General features: G+C 35.2%; 1 long non-coding RNA gene across 1 annotated transcript in view; it reads right to left on the bottom strand.

Annotated features, from left to right (window-relative positions):
- Positions 1-5716, bottom strand: part of LOC118765000 — a 15972-nt gene extending 10256 nt beyond the window's left edge. Inside the window, exons 1-2 of the long non-coding RNA XR_005000845.1 lie at positions 5585-5716; positions 1962-1967 (exon numbers count right to left, since the gene is read on the bottom strand). This is a non-coding gene — a long non-coding RNA (uncharacterized LOC118765000). The remainder of the gene's footprint in view (positions 1-1961; positions 1968-5584) is intronic.
- Positions 5717-15551: the final 9835 nt, after the last annotated feature.

The following is a 15551-nucleotide window of genomic DNA, read 5'->3' as shown; positions in this document are numbered from 1 at the left end:
TACAGAAAACTCACATTCTGGTGTGTGTGTCAAATGCTTTTCTTAGTCTGGTTTACACCACACGCAAACGCACACACACAGTGTGCAACGAATAAAATGAAAGTAAATAGCGACAGAGTGATTTGAGGAAGACTAAAGTGAAAGTATTCTGTCTATGACGCTGATAGATACATGAGTAAAATGTATGGGAAGCTAAGAGCTAAGAGTGAGTGAAAATGTTCTTGGAAGAGAGTAATTAGTAATAAAGTAAACATACACTCATACATATATACATACATACATACATACATACACACACACACACATACACACACACATACATACACACACACATACATACATACACACATACATACATACATACATATACATACATACATACATATACATACATACATACACACACACACATACACACACACACAGTATTGAAGCTTGAGAACAATCAGATACATTTGCAACACATCTGTTGAAAATATTATTGTTCACACACATACATATACATATATACATACATACAGACAGACAGATAGACACACACACACACACACACACACAGACACACACACATGATCCAGCATGGCCACAACCTCAAGGCTGAAAGATATAAAAGAATAACAGAATATAAATGTGTGCAAAGTACAAGAAATATTAATGCAGTATATGGGGATTGGACAATAAGCGTAAGGCAGTGTCAATGGTGGTTCCAGAAATCCCGAGCCATAAACTACAGCCTAGAAAAAAAGCCTCATCCTGAAAGATCTGTAGAACTCGACAAGGACATCCTGAAAACCCTGGTGGAACAAAATATCATCGTAACTGTTGAGGAACTAGCAGAGAAGCTTGGATTTGGTCATTCAACCATTCATTGACACCTGTGTGCTATCGGAAAAGTCAGCAAATTGGGTCAATGGGTTCCTCACGAACTTTCCGAGTCTAATTGCATGCAGAGAGTGAATGTATGCTTTTCTTTGCTGTCATATCTCACCACTACTGCGCTATGTATATCTATATATATATAAAACTGTATAGTTGTGAGTGTCTGTCCCCTTCGATTTAGATTCCTAACTACTCCCACATTTTGCGGTACAGTTTAACCAAATTCGGGTAGCTTATAGTCGTGATTCATATCGAGCCCGTCTGAATATTAGCGCGCGTCTACGATGAGTCTACGATTTTAAAAATAATTTAACATCATTTTTTATTCCATTTTAATGCATAATTTTGTGTGTCGATGGCGGCGGAGTTGGCGTCCACGCTCACACCTGCACCTGTGGGGAAGGGAGTGTAAGGAAATCAACGTCGTAATGCGTTGTCAAGGAGACCAGTGTTTTTTAGAACAACGACTTCATGGCTTCAAGACACCAAAACAGAAATGGCTAAGAAAGCGTCTACATGAGTCTACGATTTAAAAAAAAATTTACCATCGTTTTTTTTCCATTTTAATGCATTTTTTCGCTATTATATAAGGGAAGTAACTCTCTAAAAATGTCTACGATGAGTCAACGATTTAAAAAAAAATTTACCATCATATTTTTTCCATTTTTAATGCATTTTTTGCTATTTTTTGGCTATAACTCTCTAAAAATGCTTATATAGTTATTTCCCTTACAAACCCGAGCAACGCCGGGCGATACTGCTAGTGTATATATAAATATATACATTTACGTTTATATTCATATTTATATAATGTATGTATACGTATATATATGTATATTTGTATGTGTGTGTGCGTGTGTGTGGACATATGTGTGCGTGTGTATGCGTGGGTGAAAGTTCCTACCTTGATGTGTAGATGACCTAAGCCGCTACAAATAAAGATATAGAAAAAGAAAGAAATTACAAGAAAGAAAAAGAAAGAAAGAATGATAGAAAGAAAGAATGAAAACAGAGGAAGATTACTCATAGACTTTGCTTGGGTCGCGACGGTTTATTCTGAAAGAGAAATATTTGCCACAGACCACACACTGATATAGACAGATACCAGGATTGGTCGGTTGAGTCTTGTAGGCTCCAGTTTTCATACGTATTGCAATACAGATTCCTGAAAATTCAAACGTCCTGTAGCCACCCCACTCAACACTGGCTTCCCTCTTTGCATTGCTTATATATACACATACACACATATATGTGTATGTGCACGTGTGTGCGTGTGTGCTCACATCTACGCATATATATATATGCATACATACATACATACATACATACATACAATCATACATACATACATACATACAATCATACATACATACATATATATATATATATATATATATATAATATATATATATATATATATATATATATATAGATATATATATATATATTATATATATATGTATGTATATGTATATCTATATATATAACTTAGATAATTTAGATTGGTTTCGGCCATTATCGGCACAGGCCATGATTTGGGACACCATGGACCACTCAAGCAGAGAGTTGTTGTTGGTTGAGACGTATCCAGGTGTAGAGTGTTTATCGGTATTTCTTGGAGGAATTTGCCCAGGTACCGTTTGAAAGTTGTGGATGTTTTTCTACTTTAATTTCTTTTGGCATAACATTGAAACGTGCAGGACAATTTGCAGTGAAGAAATTGTGTCGCAATCTTCTTATGTGATGTGATCTCGACCTTTGTAGGGGACGCATTGCACGGGGCCTAGTCTTGGGTGAATTGTAAACATAATGCCAATATCATTTGGATAATATTGGTGGAATATTTTCCACATGGTGCAAATAATGTATCGCTCACGGTTGCGTTGCAGAGAATCGAGCTTCAGCTGTTTAAGTCGAGCACAATAATTAAGTCCCATCACGCCATTAATTTTTTGTGGTTAAACTTTGTGGTGCTTCGATCCTCATTATGTCTTGCTTTTCTTTGTAGAAAGACTACAATGGGTAGCAGTATTCGAGGTGGGGCCTAGCGAATGTGAAGAAGTGAAGGATGATGGTTTCATGATCCCTAGATTGGGGAGTTCTGAGAATCCATGAGCACATTCTGTGGGCAACATCGACATTTTTGTTGATGTACTCACACCAGCTAAGGTTGCTGTCGACAATTAAACCTAAGTTTCTGATATCCGACGGTTCAGGTAGTTCTCCCGACGGTAGTGTATGTGGTTGTTTGAGCGTACCCTCTTTCCCAAAGTGGATGAGCTCAAATATTTCTTCGTCCAACTGCATATTGATTTTTTTGTGCCCACTGGGTTCAAGGGAATCTGCAATGTCATTGATATAGACACTAAAAGGAAGTGGACCCAGCACAGTACTCTGCGGGACACCGCTGATGAATTTTGCTGGTCTTGAGTGGATGCCATCGACCACAACATGGTGGGTCGTGTTTGTTAGGAAATACCTAATCCATTGAAGTAGGTTTCTACCGACTCCAACGGAATGTGGACAAATTGTTTCAAGGAATACCAGATTAGCCATCGAAACCTGGATACAACTCACTCAACAAGAATTCCCGACTCCAATGGACTATGGTACCACAAAACCTGATTTGAAAAGGATTTAGCTAATCCTATCAGGTGGTGCTGTTAAGTTAGACAAGGCCTGGACCAATCTTTGGTCGAATCATATCTAAGTTATATATATATATATATATATATATAATATATATATATATAGATATATATATATAAAGTTAATCCAAACAAGAAAAAAAAAAAAAAAACAACAACGCAAGTACGTGGAACAAAGAAAGTATTATTGGACGCTCAGGAAAGAAGGGAAGAAGGAGGGTTTGACGTTTCGAGCGGAAGTCTTCGTCGGAGACATAGGAGAAGGAAAGATCCCGAGAAGGGAAGACAGAGTAAAAAAAAATCGCCAGTGGTACAGACGAGGTCTGTATGTATATATATATATATATATACAAGGGGACCGGTAAACATTACAATATGTAGCGGCGATAGGTCAACACGTTGTTCTGAGACTAACCAAGGAATTTTTATTTTTAGATACAAATGATGTACTTAAATGTATTTGTGTTTTTAGCTTCTGCTTTTTCCATAATCACATGTGAGTATTTTATCTATATTCTCTCGTAAGCTCTACTGAAGAAGAATGTACCCTTTATAGGGATTAATTCCGAAATTGATTCAATATAGAGATAACGAAATTTAAATTTTCTAAAGGTTAGTTGCCCGCTTTCAGTTCAATTTTCCTGTAACAAGTGGATTATAAGTGGATAAATCAGGGTATTGGCTATAGAATAACCAATAATTATAAGATATATATATATATATATATATATATATATATATATATATATATATATATATATATATTAATCATGGATAAAATCTTTATAAGATTTTAAAATGTAACCAGTATGTAATGAACCATATAGGTAATAATTAATACAAGTATATATAATTATATAAATATGACTATTATAATAAGGGCACTAATGATTAGCGCCACATGCTAGAAATAGACGCCAAATGATTCTAAGCACTAGAGTTACATGCTTCGTTAGCAAGGACTGAAAGCAAGGAAAGAGAATAAATAAGATTTCCTAAAAGAGGTTTAAGAATAGATCGATTTCTGGTTTAGAGATGTAAAACCTACCTTCATCAGTATAGTTTGACAAATTGTACATAATTATATACATTTACACATACCAATAGGAATATTGCGTATCCATAATCATATATACATGTGTTCGCATTTATATACGAGCTAAACTTAATTTATTCACCTCAACACCTGCATATATGACCGAAAATGATACTGCAGTGAATATTCTATATCAATTATTACGTCTATATTGCATTACATACTGGCTACATGCTAAAATATTATAAAGATTTTACCTTTCATTATTAAAGGAATAAGTACAAATTGCTCTGACCAGAATATTCTCTGCGGTATTATGTTCGTATATGCAGGTGTTGAGGTGGATAAATTAGATTTAGCTCGTATATAAATGTGAACATTTGTATATACGATTATGGATAAGCGATATTCGTATTGATATATATGTATAAATGTTTATAATTATATACAATAGGTCAAGGTTGGATATAGGCGAATTTACATCTCTAAACCAGAAAACGATCTATTCTTAAACCTCTTTTAAGAAATCTTATTTATTCACTTTCCTCGCTTTCAGTCCGTGCTAATGTAGCCAAGTAACTGTAGTTCTTAGAACCATTTCGCATCTATTTCTAGCACGTGGTGCTATTCCTCAGTGCCCTTATTATTACAATTATATATACATAAACGTTAAACCCTCCTTCTTTCCTTCTTTCCTGAGCGTCCAATAATACTATATTTATTCCACGTCCTCGCGTTGTTGTGTTGTTTGTACTTTCTTGTTGGGATTAACTATATATATATATATATATATATATATATATATATATATTATATATATATATTTATTTATTTATTTAATATATTTATATATATACAATATATATACATATATATATATATATATATATATATATATATATATATATATATAAATATATGCATATATACATATATGTATTACCAACATCTATATGCATATATAAATGCCTATATGGGTATAGGACATAAAAAAAACGTTCAAAGAATGAGAAATGAGAACAGACTTTGACATGAAACTAGAATATTTTATGTCTGTTGTGCAAGCCATAAGCCTGAAATATGTTCCAGAGCACAAGGCCACAACAAATAGCAACAAGATTCCAAGGGAGAGGAAGATCCTCATGAGATGACGGACGAAGGTTGAAAATCGACTCTAACTACATCTGAAAAGGAGCGAAAGGTCCCGCCTAAAAACAACACTGATGGAGATTGAAAAAAGCCTGCAACAATCCTAAACGAGGGAAAGGGCAAATAAAGAATCCTGGGTTATAAAGGCATTAAGTCAAACACAAAGGCCTTCTTTCATTCCGCCAATGAAACAGCATCAGTACTCTGCAAGATAGGACCCCTCTTCCAAAAGGATGGCTCCCTCACAGATAGTCCAGCCAGGATCAGTGAGGTAATGAATGACCAGTTCAAAAGTGTCTTTACCACCCCGTTGGAATACAGACGAGTGAACGAACCAGTGGAGGCAGTTACGATGGAATAGAAAGGAGAGAGAGAGAGAGAGAGAGATAGGCAGAAAAGAGATAGAATAAGAGTGCGCATCGTAATTATTAAGAAGAAAACTTACTTGGAAAAGGATGCATGGCGTTCGATCATATAATAATGTAAATAATATACAAATATATGCATACATATATATATACACATACACACACACACACACACACAACATACACACATATATTATATATATATATATATATATATATATATATATATATATATATACATATATATATATATATATGTCGCATTTTCCATTCGATCACATTATTATTTTTGTTTCATTTTCTTAATTTGGAGCTTACTCTATACCATTGTTGTTAAATTCGTATCGATTTTGCCTTTCAAAAATAAGTTTCAATGAGAACCATAGTAGATACCGCATGCTATATGAATTCAAAGGGGGGTTCTCTGTAATTGAAGCATCGAGAAATATTTGTCCTATCATTGAAAATAAAGCTGTAAGTTTCGAAACATATCACCGATGGTTTGGCCAGTTACGTGGGACCCCTTTTCTCTCGTAGATTTCCCTCAATCTGGACGCCCAAATTCTTATTTCTTTATTGCTCACAAGGGGCTAAACATAGAGAGGACAAACAAGTACAGACAAAGGGATTAAGTTGATTATATCGACCCCAGTGTGTAACTGGTACGTATTTAATCGACCCCGAAAGAATGAAAGGCAAAGTCGACCACGGCGGAATTTGAAGTCAGAACGTAGCGGCAGACAAAACACCTATTTCTATTTCTCTACTACCTACAAGGGGCTAAACACAGAGAGGACAAACAAGGACAGACACACGGATTAAGTCGATTACAGCGACCCCAGTGCGTACCTGCTACTTAATTTATCGACCCCGAGAGAATGAAAGGCAAAGTCGACCTCGGCGGAATTTGAACTCACAACGTAACGGCAGACGAAATACGGCTACGCATTTCGCCCGGCGTGCTAACGTTTCTGCCAGCTCGCCGCCTTAAATTTGGACGCCGAAATTCTGTTAGTTATTGACTGTTTGAAAAAACTAGTGAAAAATCCCCAAAATTCCAAGTTACTACACACGAATTCGCAAAATAGTTAAGTTCAAGTCACATTTCGATCATAGGAAAAAAAAAAAAAACAATCATGAAGTAGGAAAATTTTCTGAACTTGGTCGTTGGATATCAATGAAAGGGTTGCCCTCTGCACATCATTGAGGATTAGATTTGCTAACGATCCTTTCCTGGGTAAAATCCTCACAACTGATGTCAATGGATAGCACTCATCAAAACAGGATAAACCCTCACCAAACCAGAAGTACCCTCGGAGAAAGTTAAGCCCTGTGTCTGATGCGATTTGAAATGCGTTATCTACCACGAAGAGTTAAACCAAAGCGAAAAGGTTAATGAGAGGAAGTATTACCGTCAAATTGGAAGCATTGCACAAAATTGTGAAGTAAAGCGCAAATTATTGATCAACCGTAAAGGATTGTTGCTTTTACTCAATTGTGCAAGACCACATATTAATCAAGTAACGGAGAAAAAGATTATGGTACTAGATATGACAGATCTGGCACATCCTCCTTACCCCCTTGACCTTGCTCCCCCTGATTATCCTCTTTTCAGGTAATTGCAACGTTATTTAGAGACATTTATATCCAATTATGTTGCTCACGGACGCACACGTGCACACACACACACACGTACGCTTTACCCAAGTTGTAGATTTCTATAGCAGACTGGCATTACAAAACAAATATATTTCTTTACTACCCACAAGGGGCTAAACATAGAGGGGGCAAGGAAGGACAGACAAACGGATTAAGTCGATTATATCGACCCCAGTGCGTAACTGGTACTTAACTTATCGACCCCGAAAGAATGAAAGGCAAAGTTGACCTCCGCAGAATTTGAACTCACAACGTAACGGCAGACGAAATATCGCTAAGCATTTCACCCGGCGGCTAACGTTTCTTATTTCTTTACTACCCACAATGGGGTAAACACAGAGAAGACAAACAAGGACAGACAAACGGATTAAGTCAATTATATCGACCCCAGTGCGTAACTGGTACTTATTTAACCGACCCCGAAAGGATGAAAGGCAAAGTTGACCTCGGCGGAATTTGAACTCACAACGTAACGACAGACGAAATACCTATTTCTTTATTACCCACAAGGGGCTACACATAGAGGGGACAAACAAGGACAGATATAGGTATTAAGTCGATTATATCGACCCCCAGTGCGTAACTGGTACTTATTTAATCGACCCCGAAAGGATGAAAGGCAAAGTCGACCTCGGCGTAATTTGAACTCACAACGTAACGGCAGACGAAATACTGCAAAGCATTTCACCCGGCGTGCTAACGTTTCTGCCAGCTCGCCGCCCTTTACAAAACACAAATAGGTAAATTATCAGACATATTTTATGCATGTATGGAGACATGGGTATGAATGTATTAGGAATTCTACTCTTGAAACGCGAGACTTGGTGTTCAATCCCACATAGAGCCACAGGAACAGGGCTCGTGTAAGCTTCTTTCTTTTTATAACTTTATCAGCTATAAAGCCCCTTGCACCCGGAGTTGAGTGCCAGAGTGATATATCGCTTCAGAAAGAAACAAAGAGAGAGAGAGAGGGGTGGAAGGGTGAGGGAGAGAGAAACTAGATTATCTACTGATAATCTAGTTTCGATGCCTGTCTAGCGGCTTTGAGGTAACTTGTTTATATAGTGTCATTCCGTTTTGTCTATGGCGAAGTCATTTAAATTTCACTTGTTTCGGCAATGTAAGAATAAAGAGATAACTATTGTGGAATAATTAACTCTAATCAGTGAGCGATCTATATAATTAGCTTGAATCAGTGGGTGTTCTATATAATTGACTTCAAATACTGATTTCGATTAACGACACATGCCATGCTTCGGTTCACTTCGCTTTTAGGAATTCGCGCAATGAATGCTAAAATCATTAATAGACATTATTGCAGTCTGGAGAACATCGCTGTAGAACCATGCAGTATTAGTGAGAAGGCGTCAGTAGGCTTTGTATTTTCAATTTTTTTTAAAGTACTTTATTGTGCACAATTTTGTGGTGAGAGGCAGAGGGTGAGATTCTTTTGTAAGGGTGCGATCACCGGTGAGAGAAACAGAACAGTTCTCGAGTATATCAGACCAGAGACCTTGTAAGAATATTTCAAGCGTAAAGAATTCTGACAGCTGCACGTGTTATGCGGTGTTGTTAAACCAAGCTATGCATCAATTCCATCACTCGTTAAGCTTTCGACATTCCAACACTGTCTAGTGTCCGTGGTTTACGCACTTACCATCGAACCTATGTACCGTTGTGCGTAGTGTTGCAGGTAACACGTGAGAATGCGTGGGTAATATATCGACATGAACTATGATGTACAGACTATAGCTATTAATATCTTAGCATAGTCATATAATTACAATGTGAAAGAACGTGGCTTCGCGGTTAGGGGTGTTTGGCTTATGATCATATGGACGTAGGTTCACACCCTGGATTGGGCGGCACTTTGTGTCCTCAAGTAAGGTATTTCATTTCACGTTGATCTCACCTAATCAGATCTAATGAGTACGAAGGGGTTGCTGACACAGCTCTCTCTACTTCCTAGATAATCTGCTGAGTCAAAGTCGAAAGGGTTGAGAGTGAGCCTGTGGCTGTTCGCAGCCACATATGTATCTAAAACCCATTTGGTAAAACACGATGGATGTTACCACGTCATATTCACTTGCCAGTTCTGGCTGACAGTACCTATATGGTTTCGAATTTATAGAAAAAGGGAAGTGGACAGATTCAGTCCAATTACGTTATTGCTACTTATTTTATCGATATTGGGCTGAGTTGACAAAATCTACTAATGATATATTTAAAACTTAGAACGTTGAGGGGCGAGGTACCTGTTGATATCAATTCCAGAGCATAACTGGTACATATATGCTGTAAATCAGTTAAATATAAAACCAAACTGTGCATTTTTGCGTATTTTAACTGAATGCGAAGGAAGATTTTGTTCGGCGCACTGTTGGTACATTATCCACCAATCTGTACGGAAAATAGTATTTTTAGTACAAAACTGGCAGCGGATTATCAGATAAAAAGGGTATTAGTTTCTTCATAGCGATGGTGGTGGTGCTGGAAATTATAGGCGTAAGAGTGGATGTGTGGTAAGTAGCTTGCTTCCCAACCACATGGTTCCGGGTTCAGTCCCACTGCGTGGCACTTTGGGCAAGTGTCTTCTACTATAGCCTCAGGCCGAAAATGCCTGGTGAGTGGATTTGGTAAAAGGAAACTTGAAGAAGCCCGTCGTATATATATATATATATATATATATACATATATATTTGTATATACTAGTGCGTGTGTTCCTGTGTTTGTCCTCCCACACCATCGCTTGAAAAGCGATGCTGGTATGGTTAGGTTCCCGTAACCTAGCGGTCCGGCCAAAGATGTTGATAGAATAAGTACTATGCATGGGCACAGTCAAGGAAAGGAATAAAAGAATACGAAGAAATATAGGTATGCAAAAACTTATCCTATATCTATATATCTAACTTTGTATAAATACACATACACACACGTACGAGCGTGTGTGAATGTATGCACCTCTGCATACACAATATAATAGATGGATAGACAAAAATATACATACATACATATATACATACATGCATGCATACATACATACATACATACATACATACATACATACGTACATACATACATTCATATATATATATATACATTTCAAAATATGACCGCGTGTGTACCGTTGGCGATCTTTTTTCTTCCGTCTTCCCTTCTTTGGATCTTTCCTTTTCCTATGTTTCAGACGAAGAGCTCCGCTCAAAACGTTAAACCCTCCTTCTTTCCTTCCTTCCTGAGCGTCCACTAATACTATATTTGTTCCACGTCCTCGCGTTGTTGTGTTTTCTCTTTGTGTTTGCATGTTTTGTTTAACTATATAGATATATATATAGTTTTTACCGAGTATGGTCCTTTTCCATACCGAAAAACTACTAGGTGAAATTTGTTGATTTTATTAAATTAATTATCTTTCACCCTAAATCTGTAATGATTATTTCACCCCCCTACAACAAAACTACGAATCTTTTTTCGGCAGTACTATTTAGTGATTCACATGGTAGAAAAATTTGGAGGGAAGTACGAATTCACTCGTCTATATAAATGTGGATATGCTGTTTAGCTTATATATGTGCCGATGACGATTGGTCGGAAATATAAGGGATAAGTTCCTAGCATCTTCAGAATTATTTATCGAAATATTATATTGATAACGGAAATGAATCTTATGATTCTAATCCAGAAACGCGTCCATAATTAATCGAAGACTGTTTGATTTCATTATTTTTCTTCTTTTTTTGCCAAGTGTAGGTTACAAATATTGTTGTCTGTGGAGACATATTTTTGTAGAAAAAGGAAATAGTAGTCCTTTGGCTGCTATTTCTAAAATTTTCGGTATGTGGTCAAGCAACTTGTTGCAAAACCCTTATTGTTATAATTATATATAAAAAAAAACTTTTTGTATAAGTTTTTACCGAATATGGTCGTTTTCCATACCGAAAAACTACTAGGTGAAATTTGTTGATTTTATTAAATTAATTATCTTTCACCCTATATCTGTAATGATTATATATATATATATATATATATATATAGAGAGAGAGAGAGAGAGAGAGAGAGAGGTAAATAGATCAGCTGATGGCTTCATAGTTAGAAAGCCTCGTAGGTATATAGACAGGCAAATATATAATCACGTAGGCATCTAAGATAGGTAAATGGATACAGAAAAGAACAAAAAGGATAAAGGTAGTCGTGTATACGTACAAAAATATCTCTCTATTTACATATAAGCATATCTATCTATCTATCTATCTATCTATCTATCTATCTATCTATCATCTATCTATCTATCTATCTATCTATCTATCTATCTATCTATCTGTCTATCTATCTATCTATCTATCTATATATATATATATATATATATATATATGCATTTATATATTAGCAATAAACACACATGAATACACAAGTGTATATGTTTACGTAGATATATACATACATATATATGTGTATATATATATACATATATTTTTATGTATATATATACATATGTGTATGTGTGTGTATATATTCGTATGTGGAGGTGTATTGTACGGTGGGGCGGGTGTTGTGTACATGTTTGTAATACTCACACACTCATAGCCGAGAGAGGAGGCTATAAAAGAAGGAAAAATAGAAAGAAGGAGAAAAAAAATTTAAGAAATGGGGGTAAAGAAAAGAAAGAACAAAAAAATGTGGAAAAAACACAAAAATACACAAACATAGATATATATACAAATAAATAAACACACAAAACAAAAGACAAATAGACAAACAAAAAATGATAGAGATGCTGTCGAGACATCTCGAAGACTTGATGAAAAAACAAGGAACTCGGCGTACGAATTCATTCTTATATGAATCTGCCAACATTTGAGGCTTTTGCGGGGTTTTATTTTTTGCAGTTGCTTTTTGATATTATACTTCAAGCATTTTATTTTATTTCTTTTTTTGGCTTTCAAAATTATTTTCCAATTCTTCCGTTTTTTTTTTTGGTCCTATCCTTTATTCTGCTCCCTACTTAATGCGTTTTTCAGTACATACCTTTCTGCTACAGGTGAACTGAAATCAAGAAATGAGTCCATTCCAAGATATTGAATAAGTTATCTAGCTATTTGTCTATCTATCTATCTATCTATCTATCTATCTATCTATCTATCTATCTATCTATCTATCTATCTATCTATCTATCTATCTATCTATCTATCTATCTGCGTCTGCGTCTGACCGCCTGTCAGCCCGTCTCTCTTATATGTACATATATATATGTATATATTTAATACACATATAAATATATATACATGGATAGTACATATATATATATATATATAATACACATATATGTATACATACAGATATATATGTATATATATATATATATATATATATATGCGTATATATATATATATATATATATGTAAATACACACATAGATATACATGTGTACTTATATGTATTCATTTGTACATTACCGTATATATGTGTGTGTGTGTGCTTGTGTGCGCGCGAGTACGTGCGTGTAAATGTGTTTCTGTGGGTGTGTAAGATTATTATTAAAATGACAAACAATCTTAAAGGACTTACGAAAACGAAAACAAATAAAAAATTAAAAAGCGTTATTGAGTTAGATGAAATAGCATAAAGTAAATAAATACCAGGGGGAAAAGTCTGGAAATTGGCCAACAAAAGAAACGCAGAGGAAAAATAATGAAAATAACGAAAGCAGAAGAAAAAGTGTAAAACACTCAAAATACAACAAAAATAGTTTAAATACGCCCCCTGTAGGGAAAATTATTCTCAGTTGGGCATTGAAAGACAAAAACCAAACTGATGTCGTAAACACCATAGCTATGCCTCTGTTGATACAGTACAGCTACAGTTGTTGTCATTGAGATGATGAATGAGGTACTGGAATCGCACTTTAATATTTGGAAACTGTTCGTATTAAACAGCGCTCAACTCTCATAAGTAGCGTAGATGTATAACATTTATTATTACACCCACCTATCATCCGCCAAATAGGAAGCAAAAAAAAAAAAACTTCAGAAAAACACAGATAGATATATTCAAATGACTTAGAGCAAGCAGAAGCCAATTATAAAACTGACAATGTTGTGATTGGTATATATATATTTTTGACAAAGAAAAGTGGAAACTGATGAAAATGATATATATTAGGGCGATTGTAGGAAGAATATCTATTATTATAAATTCACGTAGAGAAATCTGATAAATGTTTGTTTATCTTTTGTAAGAATATTATTATATAGAAATCATATTTAGTTTCTGATATAGACTCATACCAATATTTCGCTTAATATTCAGTAAAGTTTGTACTTTGTTAACGAGATCAGAATAAAGTACAAGCTCAGAAAATCCTATCGAGAATAATCTCTTGTACTTGAAAGATATTTGTCTTGTACACTTGCTCCTCGACTTACGACCAAGTTCCGTTCCGGCTGACAGGTCGTAAGTCGATCTGGTCATACGTCGGATTTATATTTTTTAACACTTATTTTCCTTCATGCAACTGATGCTTGAAAGCGACTGAGTGAGAGATAATGGCAGGCAGTTGATGCCTGGGTCTGAGGGAGGCCTGCATTGCCAGATGCTGCCATAGTTATCGAACGCGCAGCTGCCCTGCATTCAACAATCGATTTTTATTAATTTATTTCTTTATTTTCATTTTTTGTGGTCGTTAGTGAGGATGGTCGTAAGTCGCATAGGTCGTTATTCGAAGAGATGTAATTAAAAGATAGTTGCCGTTCACGAATATTTCGTTTTTAATTAATTTTAAACTAGTACAGGAATCAGGAATGATTAAAATAAAACTCCTTCCATTTATGTTTAACATGTTTGTTCACTCTCAAACGTAGATATACATTTACTGCGCTATCGTTTCTTGGAAAAAGAATCATAGGCAATGGGTGTCAAGACACATCCAGCTGCTCTGTGATCAGCTTTGACAAAATTTTGCCTTCGCTGATAAATTTAGTATTATTAATTACATATAAGACGAGTCGTTCTTTGTGGGTTTGAACGACGAGTGAGTTGGGGATATGTTGCAGCGAAGTACGAAGTATAAAGAGGCAGAAACACGTGTTCTACATTCTGATGTCATCATTCAAGGCTTTGGCATATACCTACATGCATACATACATACATACATACATACATACATACATACATACATACATACATACATACATTCATACATGCATACATACATACATACATACATACATTCATACATGCATACATACATACATTCATACATACATGCATTCATACATACATACATACATACATACATACATACATACATATGCATATATACATACTTACATACATACATACATACATACATACACACATACATACATACATAAATTCATACATACATACATACATTCATACATGCATACATACATACATACATACATTCATACATACATACATACATACATACATTCATACATGCATACATACATACATACATACATACATTCATACATACATACATACATACATTCATACATGCATACATACATACATACATACATACATACATACATTCATACATACATACATACATTCATACATGCATACATACATACATACATACATACATTCATACATACATACATGCATTCATACATACATACATACATACATACATACATACATACATATGCATATATACATACCTACATACATACATACATACATACAAACATACATACATACATACATACATACACACATACATACATGCATACATACATACATACATACACACATACATACATACATACATACATACATACATTC

The sequence above is a fragment of the Octopus sinensis genome, linkage group LG10, assembly GCF_006345805.1.
Source record: "Octopus sinensis linkage group LG10, ASM634580v1, whole genome shotgun sequence".
Lineage (NCBI taxonomy): Eukaryota > Metazoa > Mollusca > Cephalopoda > Octopoda > Octopodidae > Octopus > Octopus sinensis.
Note: the sequence above shows the minus strand (reverse complement) of the source record. Positions and strands in the feature narration are given on the sequence as shown.